The following is a 15,953-nucleotide window of genomic DNA, read 5'->3' on the forward strand; positions in this document are numbered from 1 at the left end:
GTATAATCCTGCGAAGATTTGCTTTCCCAAAATGCAACACCTCGCATTTATCTACATTAAATTCTATCTTCCACTCCTCAGCCCATTGGCCCTTCTGATCAACAGTCATCAGTGTGGTGCTGGAAAAGCACAGCAGGTCAGGCAGCAGCCGAGGAGCAGGCAAATCAATGTTTCCGGCAAAAGCCCTCATCGATTTTCCTACACCTCGAATGCTGCCTGCCCTGCTGTGCTTTTCCAGCACCACAGTCTTGACTCTAATCTCCAGCATCTGCAATCCTCACTTTCACCTTCTGATCAAGATGAATTAAATTGAATTGAATTTATTGTGACATGTACTGAGGCGCAGTGAAAAGCTTTGTCTTGCGAGCAATACAGGCAGATCCCATAGTTAAGTAGCATAGCTAAGTAAATAAAAGGTAAACAGTAGCAAACACATAAACACAGGAACAGGCAAATGTTAACAGTTTGTGAGTCCATTCAGTATTCTAACAACAGTAGGATAGAAACTGTTTTGAAACCAGCTGGTGCGTGTGTTCAGGCTTCTGTACCTTCTCCCTGGTGGTAGAGGTTGTAGAAAAACATTGCTAGGATGGGATGGATCTTTGAGAATGCTGGCGGCCTTTCCTTGACAGTGGGCCTGGTAGATGGATTCTATAGAGGGGAGGTTGGCCTTTATGATTGTCCGAGCTGAGTTCACTGCACTCTGTAACCATCTCCGATCTTGGATGGTACAGTTGACATACCAGGTAGTGATACATCCAGATAGAATGCTCTCAATGGCAGACCTATAAAAGTTGGCAAGGGTATTCACCGTCATGCCAAATTTCCTCAGCTGTCTGAGGAAGAAGAGACATTGTTGGGCCTTTGTAACTAGTGTGTCCACATGAAGAGTCCAGGAAAGCTTGTTGTGGATGACCACTCCTAGGAGCTTGACACTCCCCACTCGTTCCACCTCTGTGCTGTTAATGTGTAGAGGTGCATGAGGAACATCCCGCCGAAAGTCAATAATGAGTTCCTTGGTTTTGCCGGCATTGAGATCTAGGTTGTTCTCAGTGTACCATTTTTCCAGGTCTTCCACCTCCTGTCTGTAGTCTGTTTTGTCACCTTCTGAGATTCGACCGACTATGGTGGTGTCATCAGTGAGCTTGTAAATGGCATTAGTCTTGTGTTTGGCAACACAGTCATGGGTATACAGTGAGTACAGTAGGGGGCTGAGTACACACCCCGGGGGGGCTCCAGTGTTGAGTGTTAGTGAGGATGAAATATTGTCCCCAATCTTCACTGATTGTGGCCTGTGGGTCAGGAAACTGAGGATCCAGTTGCAGAGAGTGGGGTTTGGTCTGAGATCACTAAGTTTAGTAATCAGTCTCGAGGGGATAATAGTGTCGTCCATAAGTCAGATTCTTATGTAGCTGTTCTTGGTGTCAAGATGTTCCAGGGAGGAGTGAAGAGCAAGTGATACAGCATCTGATGTGGATCTGTTGGTCAGATAGGTAAATTAGAGTGGGTCAAGAGTAATGGGGAGGCCATGACCAATCTTTCAAAGCTCTTCATGACCACCAAAGTTAGATCCTGTTGTAAGCTAAGGTAATCTTCTTTGCTGTCCACTAATCACCTAATTTCCCTGCTCCACTGGCTTGAGGGATCTTGGACATGTAAGGTCTCTCTCATCCTCAATACTTACCAAGGTCCTCGCTTCATAGTGTCACCCCTGCCTTGTTAGCCCTCCCCAAGAGCACTACCTCACACTTTTCCAGATTGAATTCTATTGCTGCTGCTCTGCTCAGCTGACCAGTCCGTTTGAGCAATTGGAAAATTATTACAATAGGGCAGACAAAGGGTTTGATATTTAAGAAGACAATATTCACCAAAGGAGCTAATTATTAACAATTGCTGCTGCTCCATTGTGCCCCCATTGTCAGGTCGGTGCAATTACACAACATTTTCAGACTTCCCTTTCGAAAGTGGGCTCACCAGAATTTATCGTGACAAATTGACAGAAACTGTTTCATTGATGTGACAGCTGTCAGTGAGGATTTCATCGGCCCAAAGTTAAAACTAATTCAGGATTTTATATGCACTTTTGGTATTGTTACCAAAGATTAAATTCAGTTAACGAAAATAAATCTCCAAGCCATCCGATGCCACAGTCAGATGTTAGTGAATTGGGAGGCAGCCTGAAGGGGCCAGATCTCCCACTCGCCTTCTTACTATTTATCTTCAATAGACAGCACTTTAAATAATACATGTTTAAAAGGAGCATTTTATCTTCCAGTGTAGCTAGAGCGTGAGGAATTTCATCTGTGCAATGCAATTGATCAGGAATGCATCCTTTGAGCTGCCCAGTTAAAATATTGTGAGCCCAATATCTTGTACATATTTCAGGGCAAATATTGGAGGATTGAGAGCAAATCTTACCCTGTTGGCTAACTTCAGTTTGGTTTGGTCCAACCAAAATTTGAGGAGATATTTGCAGTGTGGATAATGAAAGCCTCAGTTAATTCCGTGGTATAGACAATATTCAGGGACTGGGCAGATTCCTCTACTCCGGGACTGACAAGCTTGAAGGTGGGAAGGGCTTTACGTCATAGCATGGTGATGATATAGCTAAACTCAACCAACTTTCTGCCTCTTCCAGAATTAAGTTCGGGCTAAAAATGCTCACCATCGACATTCCTGACCTTCTGCCACTTGAGGGCAAGTCAGGATCACTTAATGGTTTCATCCCCACCACTGCTGAAGTTAACCCAGTTCCAAACTTGTTGCAATGCAGCATGTACGAGAGGTCAAGCTGTGTGGGCCACTTGTCACTTCAGGGAAGTAGTTGCCTCCTTGATTGGAGGGCTGGACAAGAGATGGAGTTACCCACAGGGAACCGAAACACTTCCCCTGCTTCCACCTGTCCCACAACTCCAAACTGAGAAGTGCTCCTCCCCCCCATTGCTTACATTTGTCCTGGGTCCTCTGCAATCCTCAGACTCTGAGGGTACTTGTGGGAGAAAGATCAGCTCCCCTGGCTACCGACAGCATGACCACATAAAAAAACACAGAAGCTGGCCTGCGAAACACAGAGGTCAAGCCTGCCAACACGCACGAAACACACCCACAATGCCCCAGCCTTGACCAAATAGGATAACGAAGGATCCAGACATGGCCAAGCTATTCCCAGACCAGAGAATTCACTTACCAAACAACCTTCACAGTAAAACTCCAGCCTGATTAGTACTGTGTCCCAATATCCTAAGGGCAGGCTTGTTTCCCATTGAAACCAATACCACATAAACAAACAGGCAGACTGAGAGACCCCAGAAAACTTCACTCGCAGGAGGAACACAATGGACAGACCTGAATGCCAGGAGAAGGGACATTTACACATACTCATGTGGACTGGAAATACAATGAAGAATCCTCTAGAAGATATTCTCAACCATTCACGGAGATGAGTGGAATCTCCTGTGTCAATTACAAATGAATTGCTGCTACCAGACGCTTGATTAATGTCCATTCAGTTTGTTCTTGTTTTAATCACTTTATAATTTTCCCTATTGTACTGTAACTGCTTTACAATGATCATCTTTGTGTTGGACCCCTATAAAGTCTGCCTTTACCTTCTGCCGAGGGAAGAACATTCTGACCATCTGTGCAGAGATTCAGTTCTGTGTCAGCCTGGTCAAATTCTTTTCCGCGATACCGCTTTGTTTGATAAAGCACTTGTCAACTTCACCGCGATCCTCCTTTGTGGTCTCTGATTCAGTGGGCTGAATTTCTCTGACAGTACTCCTTTATTAGCTCAGTTGGCTAGATGGCTGGTTTGTGATGCAGTGTGATGCCAGTGGTCTGCAATCAATTCCTGAGGCTATAATGAAGACCCAGCCTTTTCAGCCTCACCTGGTGATCCTGAGGTTAGACTGTCTGAAATGAGAGAAGACTGTCATCCCTGGGCTTACCTGGTCTGGCCTACACGTGACACCAGACCTACAACAATATGGTTGACCTGTCACTGCCATCTGAATTGACTGAGCAAGCCGCTCAGTTAAAGGGAACTATAGATGGATGGTAAATCCTGGCTGTGAATAAGGGAAAAAGAGACAGTTTTTCGTACAGTAGTTCATGTTCTTGCCAGCATTTGTGCAGGCAGATAATTTTGAACTTTCACATGAATTCTATTTGATGATCTAAAGTATGTTGCTATTTCATTTGTTTACAACAATGTTAACAACAACGACTGCAAAGATTAAAGGTAATATGTACCTTTGATGCTGGGGTGCACGTTGAGAGACCAGAGGTGACCGATGTGCAATAGAAATGCAACTTCATCACATTATCTTTCTCTGATTCTATCTAACTGAGCAGGAGAAGGGAATGAGAAGGAGAGTGAGAATACCAGTAATAAATTCATAATCTTGTCCCCAAGTGCTCACATGCTGATTACTGAGGATGGAGAGGAAACTCTATCTGTTTGATTTGGAAAGGAAAAGCCTCAGAGGTGATTTAATAGAGGCGCAACAACATGGTGAAGAAATGTAAGAAAGATCTGGAATCATTTGTGGATGGGTCAGAGTTTCAAATGTGTAATTTAGAGATAAGCCAAGCATCTTCCAACCCCACAACCACTTCCATCCAAATGGACAAGGGCAGCAGATACATGGAAACATCACACACTGCAAATTCCTCTCCAAGTCACACACCATCCTGATTTGGAAAGATATCACCGTTCCTTCACTATCGCTGGGTCGAATCTTCACATCCTCCCCTAAGGGCATTGTGGGTTAACCCACAGCAGGTGGACTGTAGCGGTTCAAGAAGGCAGCTCACCACCACCTTCTCAACAGCCACTCGTGACGGGCGTTAAATGATAGACAGCCAGAGATGCCCATGTCTCAGGAGTGAATTTTAAAACATCTTTAAACTGTGACGTGGAAGAATTGGGGTCTGATTCAGCTGGAGGTGAAAATTCCAGAATTTGAAGTATTGGTTGGTATTCGGATTAATCTGACAGGGTGAAGATGGATTGAAAAGCTTTCCTGCTCTGGAATTGTCTTTTGACCTTATAAACAGGCTCCTTGTCGCCGATGTATTCTGAGATATGTTGGCTAAATTGCATCTCGTCAAGAATAATAAAGGGCTTTGGGACTCAAGCCAAACTCGGAAAATGAAAAGCTACAACTGGGCTGTTTGGAGCCTGAAGCTGGATTTGAGTTTGAGTGGAAAGTGGAACAAATCTGGATAATTGGAATGCTGGACTTGATGTGTAAGAGCCAGGTCAGGTCATTGGTTCTGCACCCACTGGTTTCACATCAAATCCAAATGGAAAGGGTCAGGGGAGGGAGGGTGGTGGTGTTGAGATATTTCTGGCAAGGCACAAGATCTTGAGCAAAGTAGTTTTGTACTTGGCAAGGAGTGGATGGGAGAATGGTGCATCTGATGGAGTCAAAAATATCTTGTTAATGCAGTGAAACAAAAGGGTATTGAAAGAGTGGCTTCTTAAAGCACTCAGTGTTCCTCGATCCTCTGATGATTGTGAAATGTTGTTAAACAGATCAGTCAAGAGCCCTTATGACTAACTTGTGAATGTTACGCTGATCAGCGAGACAAGGCAAGCTTGGTTACGTCAAACGTCAGAACCCTAAACTGGGCTTCTGCATGTTGAGAGTTCAAGTCACAGGCCCAGTATTTTTTTAATGCGGAATTTTTTTTTAAAATCATGTGTAAGTGATTTATTTAGAAGTTGCTTGACGTCAGTCGTTCTTTCCTTTCATTTCTCAGATTGTTTGAGCTGCATTCAGGATGATAAATGAATCCTCGGATGACAAGAAAATGACTAATTGACTCTGGAATATGAGCTCCAGATGTGCGAGATGAAGCTGATTTGAAGTGGAGCCAGATTCCTATTGTTAGGCAAAACACAGGGGCTGCAATGACCATAGGGGTTGGTGGGGGAATGCAGAACAGCCTGAAAATTAGTTGAGCAGATCAGCCATCAAAAGAACTTTGCTTCTACTGGCAGCCATAAAGGCCTTTACGTGCAGGGTCGGAGGGTGGTGGTGGGGGGGGTGGGGGTGGGGTGTGGATGGAGGAACCAAAATAATCCAAAATGTGGTATGTGTCACACAGTAATTGCAATTATGTAGTGCGCTAATGCAGTGAAATGTCCTGAGGCAATTCACAGGAGCATAAATCAGTCAGAACTTGACATCGAGCCACATTAGAACAGGAAAATGTAGCTTTTAAGGAGGCTCTTAAAGGGGGACGGAAAAGGTCAAGGGTGGAAATCCTGGAGTTTGGGGCCCCAGGCAATTGGACACGCACCCTCTGATGCCCAAGAGTGGGGGATACTAGAGGAGGTAGTGTTGGAGGCACACAAAGACCTTGGCTCTGTCATAGGAGCAGAACAAAATGATGAGCTCAGGATGATGTAAGGGCATGAAAGAATTAGAAAGTAAAGATCAAAATTTAAAATTCACAATATTGTCACACTGGGAGCCAGTGGGGGCTCTGATAATTTCAGCAAAACTTAAGACCTTTCAGGAGTTGGAGAAAGAATGCAGAAATGAGATCTGAGCGATGCAAAACCATGGCTGGAGGGTGGACTTGCAGCATGATGAGATGTTAACATGGTTAGCTCTCCTTATGAAAGTTGGTGTGTCCTTATGAAAATTGGCAAGAGCTAAAGTGCAAGTAGATATAAACATTGAAATATACATAACTTAGAGCCCAAGATATTTAATAGCAGGCAATGCAGAAAGGAAGTCCCCTTAAAACACCAGAGAGACATTCATGGCTAGTCCGTCTTCATGGCAGATTGACTGATATTCTACAGTGACTATTATACAACCATGGGTCTCATTTCCCAAACATACCTCCACTTCAGCTGTTTCGAATTCCTATTCCACAGGAATTGCATGAATTTACTGCACAGAAAGAGACCATTTGGCTGAACAATGCCAGTGTTTATGTTCCATGTCAATTTTCTCTTACCTCAGCCCTTTCAGCTTAGTAGCACTCTCATCTATGAGTCACAAGGCTGTGGGTTGAAAGACACCTCCAGACACTTCATCACACAGAACAAGGCTGACACTGCAGCAAAGTAATAGTCTGTTCGAGGTATCACATTTTGAACAAAACACAAAGCTGAGGATCTATGGCCCTAAAATGAGGAGCTACAGGACAATTAATTTTGGCCAAAATTATCTCTTAACTTCACAGAATAGATTATCTGGTGGCTTTTCCAAAACACAAGTTGACTCTCTCTGGACTCTCATTATCTCATTTCTGAAGTGTTTTGGGACATTGTCTGCTGTGAAAGTTGCTTTCTAATTACAAACAGTTTGTAACCCCATCAGTAAAGACATCTGTTACTTTCTCCTGAAAGCATCTAGCTCTGTTTAAATGCATCTAACACTAATTGTTTCATCTATTCCTTATCGCAGCCAATTCTGAACTCTAGCAATTTAACAGGAAAATAAATGTTCCTTTTGGTTTTATGAACAACTTTCTGATGAGTTCAGAAGAAGGGTCATTGCACCCAAAATGTTAAGTCTGCTTTCTCTCCACAGATACTGCCAGGCTTGCTGAGTTTCTCCAGCATTTTCTGATTTTTGTTTCAGATTTCTGGCATCTGCAGTAGTTGATTTTATTCTTATATTTATGCTCTCTAACTCTGGCGTCTGCCACAAGTGGAAGTTTTCTCAACATTGAACCGATCAAACTCCTTCTTTTGCTAAAGTTAAAAATCACACAACACCAAGTTATAGTCCAACAGGTTTATTTGGAAACATCAGCTTTCGGAGCGCTGCTCCTTCATCAGGTGGTTGTGGAGAATAAGATCGTAGAACACAGAATTTATAGCAAAAGTTTACAGTGTGATGTAACTGAAATTATATATTGAAAAAGACCTGGATTGTTGTTAAGTCTCTCAGCTTTTAGAATGATCATGTTGGTTTCAGTTCTTTCACATGCAAATCCCAGAACTTTCTTAAAGTTACATTCTCAAATGAACTTTAACAATAGGTGCCATGTCGGCCCAGATAATACAGGTACATTGAAAGTATGAGGTGCCTTGGGTGAGGCTGTCTGTGTCCCAATCTTCAGACTGATTCTAATCTCAAAAAGGGATTGACAGAAGCTTACATGGATTCATGCAGTTTTTGAGCAAAATAAAATGGAATTCTGCAAGTACAAATTCACCCCACAAACTTACACGTGTGTGTGGTGTGGGAGGGTGGTGCTATGAGTGTCTGTGACAGAGTGTGCGTATGTGTGTGAGTGTGAAGGGATATCAGTCTGTAAGAGTCTGAGTGTGGGAGTGTATGTGTGAGCATATGAGAGAGAGCTTGTATATGAGAGAGGGTCTGTGTGAGTGTATGGGTCTGTATGATTGTGTGTGTGTGAGAAAGTGTATAGTGTAGTGGGGTCACCTGTAGTGTGACATGAACCCAAGTCATCTCCACGAATACTGAACTTGGCTATCAGCCCCTGCTCGGCCACTTTGCATTGTTGCCTGTCCCAAAGTCCGCCTTGGAAGATGGTCACCCAAAGGTCCGAGGCCGAATGTCCCAGAACGCTAAAGTGTTCCCCAACTGTGAGGGAACATTTCTGTCTGTTGATAGTCAGGAATGGCAGTGTCCATTCGACCATTGCCATAGTCTCTGCTCGGTCTCACCAATGTACCTTACTTCACAGGGCATCCTTGCCTGCAGCCTATGAGATAGACAACGTTGGCCGAGTCATGGTGGGAGGTGTCCCCATGTGTAATGGTGGTATCCGTGTCGACATTCTGACACATCTTGCAGCGTCTACCATGACAAGGTTGTATGGTGTTGTCCTGAAAGCCAGGCAGTTTGCTGCGAACATTGATTTGTTTGAGGTTTGGTGGTTGTTTTAAAGTGGAGATGTGGGGAAGGCCTTCATAAGGTCAAGGCCTTTATTAGGTCATCCGTCCTTTCCAGAGAAAAGAACTCCCTTGGATTCAGACTTGCACGTGTCAAAGGCACACGACAAATCAAGTTGGAAACAAGGTACAAAAATTCTGAATCATGTATCAACTGCATTCTGTTTGAAACATATCCCTTTCCTGAGGCAAAAAGTTCAGTTTCCTTTTTGAAGTAGAGAGAAAATGAATTGTCATGACTGATATTTCATTTCAAAAGGATTTTTCAAAGCAGGATTGGCCATAAGGCTGCGAGACAGCGTATTCGAGCTATTGTTCTGCACACAAGGGGGCCTGAATGTACACATAACTTTCTAAACAGCCACAGGTGTGTTGACACTTTGTATTGACATTTACCCACTCGACCGGATAACCCATCTTAATTTGTACCATATGAGTTGCTGACACACTTGAGATTGATGCTCACTCACAATTAGGCAACAGGTAGGGATTGTTTAGTCATAAAAATATCTGGATTATATTTGTCTGCCTACATCTGAGAGAAGAGGAGGAATTTTCCCAGGTGTCCTGGGACTAACATTTATCCTTCAAGCACTGCTGCTAAAAACAGATGATCTGGTCATTATCTCGTTGCCGACTCTGGGAACTTGCCGAGTGCAAATTGGCTGCTTTATTCCAATTTATAACAGACAACACGTCAGAAAGAAGAATGGCTATGAAGCACTTTGGGAGGCTGTGAGGTTTGTGAAAGGCACAATGTGAATGCAGGACTTGACTTTCCAAAGGAGAAAAGTCAACCTTGGCATTGCCTCTGACACCTCCCCCACCCCCTGACTTGTTTCAGCCCTCAGGCCTCCTCACGCTGACACATTGACGAGGTGGTGTGACTGACATCTGATTTGTACAAATTTCAGACCTAATAAATCTACCTGTCAGAGCTGAGAGTGCCGAGCCCAGGGGGGACAAGCCGAGCAAGCATTCAGTAGATGAAATTCTGCAGGAGGAGAAATTACTTCTGTCACAGATTCCACCCACATCAGACCTGACACAAACCTTGGCAAGGAATCACCACAGCTTCACTTCACTGCCAAAAGCCCATCAATCATCAGATCAAAAGCAATAGTAAAACTTCGAATGTTGTGCTTTTATTTTTTTAAGGGGTGTGTGTTGGTGGGGGGGGGGGAGACAGAGGGCAGGAGAAAGACACTTTTTCCCACCACAAGGACTCCTTTGAAACCACCCTCCTCTGCTACGTACCTCCCATCGACACACAGAGGAACAGAAAGAGTAGCTTTTTTTTAAAGCAATGTGGTTGAACAACCACCCTGCTCTTCACTGACACAATAAGCCCCATGGTTATTTGTTATTAATGACAGCTGGCTTAGCCAGATTTTCCCAGCTGGTCGTTCTCTGGAAAAGAAATCTGGAAATGGTTGAGGCTTGTTTTTCTCTCTCTCTCCCACTCGCTCTCTCTCTCTCTCTCTCTCAGTATGAAATAGTGAGACAGGCTTCAGCTAAGTGCTAGGCATTGCTGAGGCCAATATGTCTCTGGGAAAACCATCACAGTGATCGGAACAGGACAGGCAGTTGTACTGAATAGGTAAAACAGTTGCCCAGGGACACTGCAAGGCTGTCCAACCCTTCCACATGAACCCGGAGCCTCCAGGAATGAAAGATTAACTTCCAGGAAACTGCCACACGAAAGAGAAGAGCATTCACTGGCAGCAAAAACAAAATTGTGTTCTTAGAAACCACTGACACTAATAGTTCATCACAGACTAACGAAGCAACATTCTCACAGAATTGTGCCTTTCAGTCAACTTCCCAGGCTCCTCAGTCACTGTCCCTGGATTTATCTTGGCTCATTGGCAGGACAAAACCACGAGAAGTAGTGGCCCAGTGGTATTTAGTCAGGAAGGAGTTATCTTGGGAAATCTTCCCCATTGACTCAGGATCCAGTGAGGTCCTCTGGTATCAGGTTAAATATGGAGGAGGAAACCTTCTGAAACCTCTCACAACTAGTCGGTCAGTTCTCTTTCATGTTAGACACCAATTGGAGGAAGTGGTGGTCGGAGAATCAACGGGCAAAAAAGCCAACTTGCTCTCGACCTTGCAGATTGCAAACGTTTTCGCCTGTGACAATAATGGTTGTTCATAGCACTAACGGAGATGAAGTCCTGTCTTCACGCTACAGAAATCCTCGACCACATTTAGTGACACTGCCATCGTGCTGGTTGAAACAGATTTAAAACAATGCTTGCCACACAAACCTGGGGATCAATAAAGGAATAGGGCCATCAGCAGCAGCAGGAGTTCCACTGGAATCTGGATCCAACATGTCTCTCTCCACCAGCGACATCACACAAATGAATCAGCCAATGTTCAATGAGGAGCGCATAAAAGCAACTATAGGAAGATATGAAAATAAGGTATGAACCTACTGAGACTGCAATGGAGTACTGCATGCATGCCAAACCATACAAGTGTCAGGCTTTTAGCTGAACTAAGGGACTCGGAAAGCAAATATGATAGTGGACAATTCTTCTTATTCATCCTCAAGGCAAAGATAACCCACTCATCATGTGGGATGTTTTATAGAGATCCGGTGGGATCCTAAATGACCAGTCATCAGCCAGAGGATTCTGCTGGAATATGAAAGGATACCGCAGATGGCTGAGTTGTCAAAATTTGGCTCAGGATTTCCTCTCCTTAAGTTTTCTTTTTTCCTCTGATGTGTGCTTGCTTTTATGAGGAGCGGGTTTTTTTCTGAGGGAGGAGGCGAGGCGGAGGGGGGGGTGGGGGGGTGCACAGAAGCATCTTTTGCGTTTTGTTGCTGCAGGTACAGTGATGCTGGGTGAGCTTCTCTTGGAAACTCAAAATCAAAACCCTACTTTTCAGGTTATCCCTCCAGTTTTTCCTTCCTTCCACCAGCATGAGCATAACCAACCCAAGTAACCAAGGTTTGGGCTCTCCAATGAAGATTTATGATGGTAAGTCAGTGAGTGTCGGCCATTCTGATGACATGAGTCACTCATCTGGTTGTGATTGTCTCAATATTATGTGAATGTCTGCATCCTCATTGTCTGGTATTTTGACTCATGGGTCTAAACTTCAAGAAACAACTAATCTGAGGGTGAGACTCCACATTCCCACCTCCATACTTAATAATGTGGGAGACCAGCATGTGAGTACAAAAGGAAAGGATTAAATGTATGCAACCATCTTTAGCTAGAAGTGCAAAAAGGACCACCCATTCTTGGCCTCCTGAAATCCACCATCTATAGATGCCATTCTTTGCCAAGCAGATGAGTTTAACGAGTATTACTTGTCACTGAGCATCCAGCTTCTGACCTTATGTTGGGCGGTTGAAGCAGCTGAAGATGGTTGGGCCTTGGACACTACCCTGAGGAACTCCTGCAGAGATGACCTGGAGCTTCAACCATTTTGACTCATTTTGCATCCAATCAGGCAATGGCTGAGTGCACTTGGATACAGCATCTTAACTGTGCTGCCACAAAACCTTTGTGTCTTGATCTCTTTGAATACATTCATGGCACCAAAGCATTCTCTCCATCATCAACAAAGTGAAAGAAGGTGGCATTGACAATGCTATCAAGCTGCCCTTGCTCATTGTGGGCTCGGCCAAGGTTACACAGTTCCTAACATCATTACAGTCTTGGGGCCAATGTGGACAAAGGAGCAGAATTCAAGAGGTGAGGTGGGAGTGACTGCCCTTGATGTCAAGGGTGCATTTGACCAATTGGCATCAAGCAGTCTCTATGAAATTTAAATCAATAGGAATCAAGACTCCTCTAGTGATTGGAGTCATACCTATCAGAAAAGAAGATGGTTCTGGTGGATGGAGGTTAGTCATCTCAGCTCCAGGACATCTCTGCAGGAGTTCCTCAGGGTAGTGTTCGAGGCCCAAACATCTTCAGCTGCTTCATCAGTGACTTTCCGCCCAACATAAGGTCAGAAGCTGGATGCTCACTGATAATTGCACAATGTTCAGCACCAGTTGTGACTGAATCAGATATTGAAACAATTCATGTCTTGTTGAGGCAATACTTCGACATGTCTCAGACTTCAGCTGATAGGTAACAAGTAGTACTCATTAAACTCATCTGCTTGGCAATAACCAACAATAAAGAAATTAACCATCACCCCTTGCATTCAATGGCACTACCATCACTGACTCCCCTACCATTGATCAAAAGCTGAAATGGACTAACCATGTAAATACAGCAGCGACAAGAGTGCTTCAGAGGCTTGGAATTCTGCAGCGAGTAACTCACCTCCCGACTACAAAAGCCTGGCCATCATCTACAAGGTACAAGTCAGGAGGGTGATGGAATACTCCCCACTTGCCTGGATGGGTGCAGTTCCAACAACACTCTAGAAGCTTGACACCATCCAGGGCAAAGCAGTCCATTGAGTTCCACCCCCATCCATCCACTTAAATATTCAATCCCTTCACCAGTCTCAAGATGCACTACCAAGAACTCACCAAGGTTTTTTTCTTCAAGGAGTCTCTTAAAGAAACAGAAGGGGTTAAACCATAGGCAGCTGAAGGCACTTGTGAAGTCATACAAATCGGGAACACTGAAGAGGCCAGAAGTGGATGAGGTAGGTATGATGGAAAAACTCTGGTCTAGTGGTGGTTCCAGAGGGAGGAAGGGATGATTCTGTGGAGGAATTTGAAAACACAGATGAGAATCTTAAATCCAAGGAACTAACCTTCACTGAAAAGAATCTGCTGCTTTTGAAGTGCCAGAGAATGAACCAAGAGAAAGAGGAGCTCACAATGTTGTTAAGGAACTGCAGTGATGAATTAAGAGAAGGAAGACCTCTCACGACTGTGAGCAAACCTTTTTTTAAACACCTGTCTCCTTCAACGATAGAGTGGAGGTGTTACCACAAAAGCACACACAGACATTCCTTGTTCCACATTGCATGATTGAAGGGACATTATTGATGCACTTGACTTGTCTCTCAACAGGCTATTTTGCTAAAACAATATGATCTGATATTTCCATCTCCTCCTCTCTCCCACACTTCTCCCAGCCTCTACCTGAGGGTGGATCATATTCTGTGTAAATGCACGCTAGCTGGACTCACAGTGTACCATGTCCTGTCTGGCTGAGTGACGGTGGAAGTCACAATGACTCACAGAGAGACCCTCCCTGCACTTACCATCTGCTTCTTTCTCTCATTATGTCTGGGTGGGTAACTGATCGACGGTGGCTGGGGGGGGGTATTGGATATTTTCCTGCATTCCTGCTCAACAGTTGTAAGATGTCAGTCTTCTGTCTGTGTTGCTGGTTAGAGCCTGAGAATGATGGTGGTTAAAATATTTTGGAGTTGCACTCCAGGTACCAAACATCACCAGGGTGCAGTACTTTCTGAACATGATATATAGGAGAGATATAGTGCAGGGAAGAGACTATTCAATTTGGTGTTCTTGTTGATGTGATAAGTAGAGCACTGCTCAATCTCTTCTGAATGCTGACAGAAGCAAGAAATTGAAATTGTTGCTCAAAGCAAGATGCTAGATATTCTTTTTGTGAAATTTAATGGCATTTTCTTTAGTCTTGGCTCGGTTTTGATAACCAAATTCTCACCTTTAGCTGAAAGGATTGTGCTTGCAAAGAACCTCCTCTTCGAGTGAATGGAATGACATGAAGAGATATGGGTTGAGCTGCCCTTAACATTACAGAAATATTTAGGCCATGAGGAATCAATAGGGACATCCTCCAGTGGCTGAAGTTGAACCAGATTTGTATTCCAACACAGCCCATTCACCCATTTCCATCAAAGAGAGGATCACGGTTTGTGGGCGGCACGGTGGCATAGTGGTTAGCACTGCTGCCTCACAGCGCCAGAGACCCGGGTTCAATTCCCGCCTCAGGTGACTGTCTGTGTGGAGTTTGCACATTCTCTGCGTGGGTTTCCTCCGGGTGCTCCGGTTTCCTCCCACAGTCCAAAAATGTGCAGGTCAGGTGAGTTGGCTGTGCTAAATTGCCTGTACTGTTAGGTGAAGGGGGGAATGTAGGGGCAGGGGTGGGTGGCAGGTCGGTGTGGACTTGTTGGGTCAATGGGCCTGATTTCACACTGTAAGTAATCTAACCTTGGGAAAGTGGAGAGTGCAAAAGGGTATGCCAGGAGCAGCACCAGGCACATGAAGTGTCAACTTTGCATGCTTAGACACAGCTTAAAAAGAATGCCATAACCAATACATCAGATCTAAGCTCTGCAGTCCTGCAGTGAGTCCTATTAAACAACTCACTGGAGAAAGAGGCTTTACACATATCCCCATCCACAAAGATGGAAGAGCCCTAAACATCCGTGCAAAAGATAAAGCTGAAGCCATTGCAACAATCTTCAGCCAGCATGGCCAAGTGGATGATCCATTGTGGCCGTCCCCAACATCACAGATACCAACCTTCAGCCAATTCAATTCAGTCTACATGATATCATAGAATGGTCAGAGGCACTGGATACTGCGAAGCTTTGGGGTCTGACAACACTTCACCAATAGTACTGAAGGCTTGTGCTCCAAAATATGCTGCTCTGCTAGCCAAAGTCTTCCAGCACAGTTACAATACTATCCAATAAGATGGAAAGTTGTACTATTTTGTTCTTATACACATAAAGCAGGACAAACCCAACATGACTAATTACTGCCCCATCGGTCTACTCTCGATCATCATGAAAGTGATGGAAAGGGTCATTGACAATGCTGTCAAGCAGTACCTGCTGAGCTGAGTAATAACCTGCTCAGTGATGCTCAGTTTGGGTTCTGCCAGGGTCACTCATCTCCTCAGCTCATCCTCAAACATGGACAAAAGAGCTCAATTCCAGAAGTTGAGGTGAGAGTGACAGCCCTTGGCATCAAGGCAAAATTTGGATGAGTGTGGCACTGTGGAGCCCAAGCCAAACTGGAATGACTAGGTATCAGGGGCAAATTCTCCACTGGTTGAAGTCATACCTAACACATAGGGTAATGGTTGTGGTTGTTGCAGGTTAGTCATGTTAGTTCCAGGACATCTCTGCAGGAATTCCT

At 44.3% G+C, this 15,953-nt stretch overlaps 1 long non-coding RNA gene across 1 annotated transcript in view; it reads left to right on the top strand.

Annotated features, from left to right (window-relative positions):
• The first annotated feature begins 10,319 nt into the window (after window positions 1–10,319).
• Window positions 10,320–15,953, top strand: part of LOC140459824 (uncharacterized) — a 28,898-nt gene continuing 23,264 nt past the window's right edge. Inside the window, exons 1-2 of the long non-coding RNA XR_011953875.1 lie at window positions 10,320–11,319; window positions 11,789–11,880. This is a non-coding gene — a long non-coding RNA (uncharacterized lncRNA). The remainder of the gene's footprint in view (window positions 11,320–11,788; window positions 11,881–15,953) is intronic.

This window comes from Chiloscyllium punctatum, chromosome 35 (genome assembly GCF_047496795.1).
Source record: "Chiloscyllium punctatum isolate Juve2018m chromosome 35, sChiPun1.3, whole genome shotgun sequence".
Classification (NCBI taxonomy): Eukaryota; Metazoa; Chordata; class Chondrichthyes; order Orectolobiformes; family Hemiscylliidae; genus Chiloscyllium; species Chiloscyllium punctatum.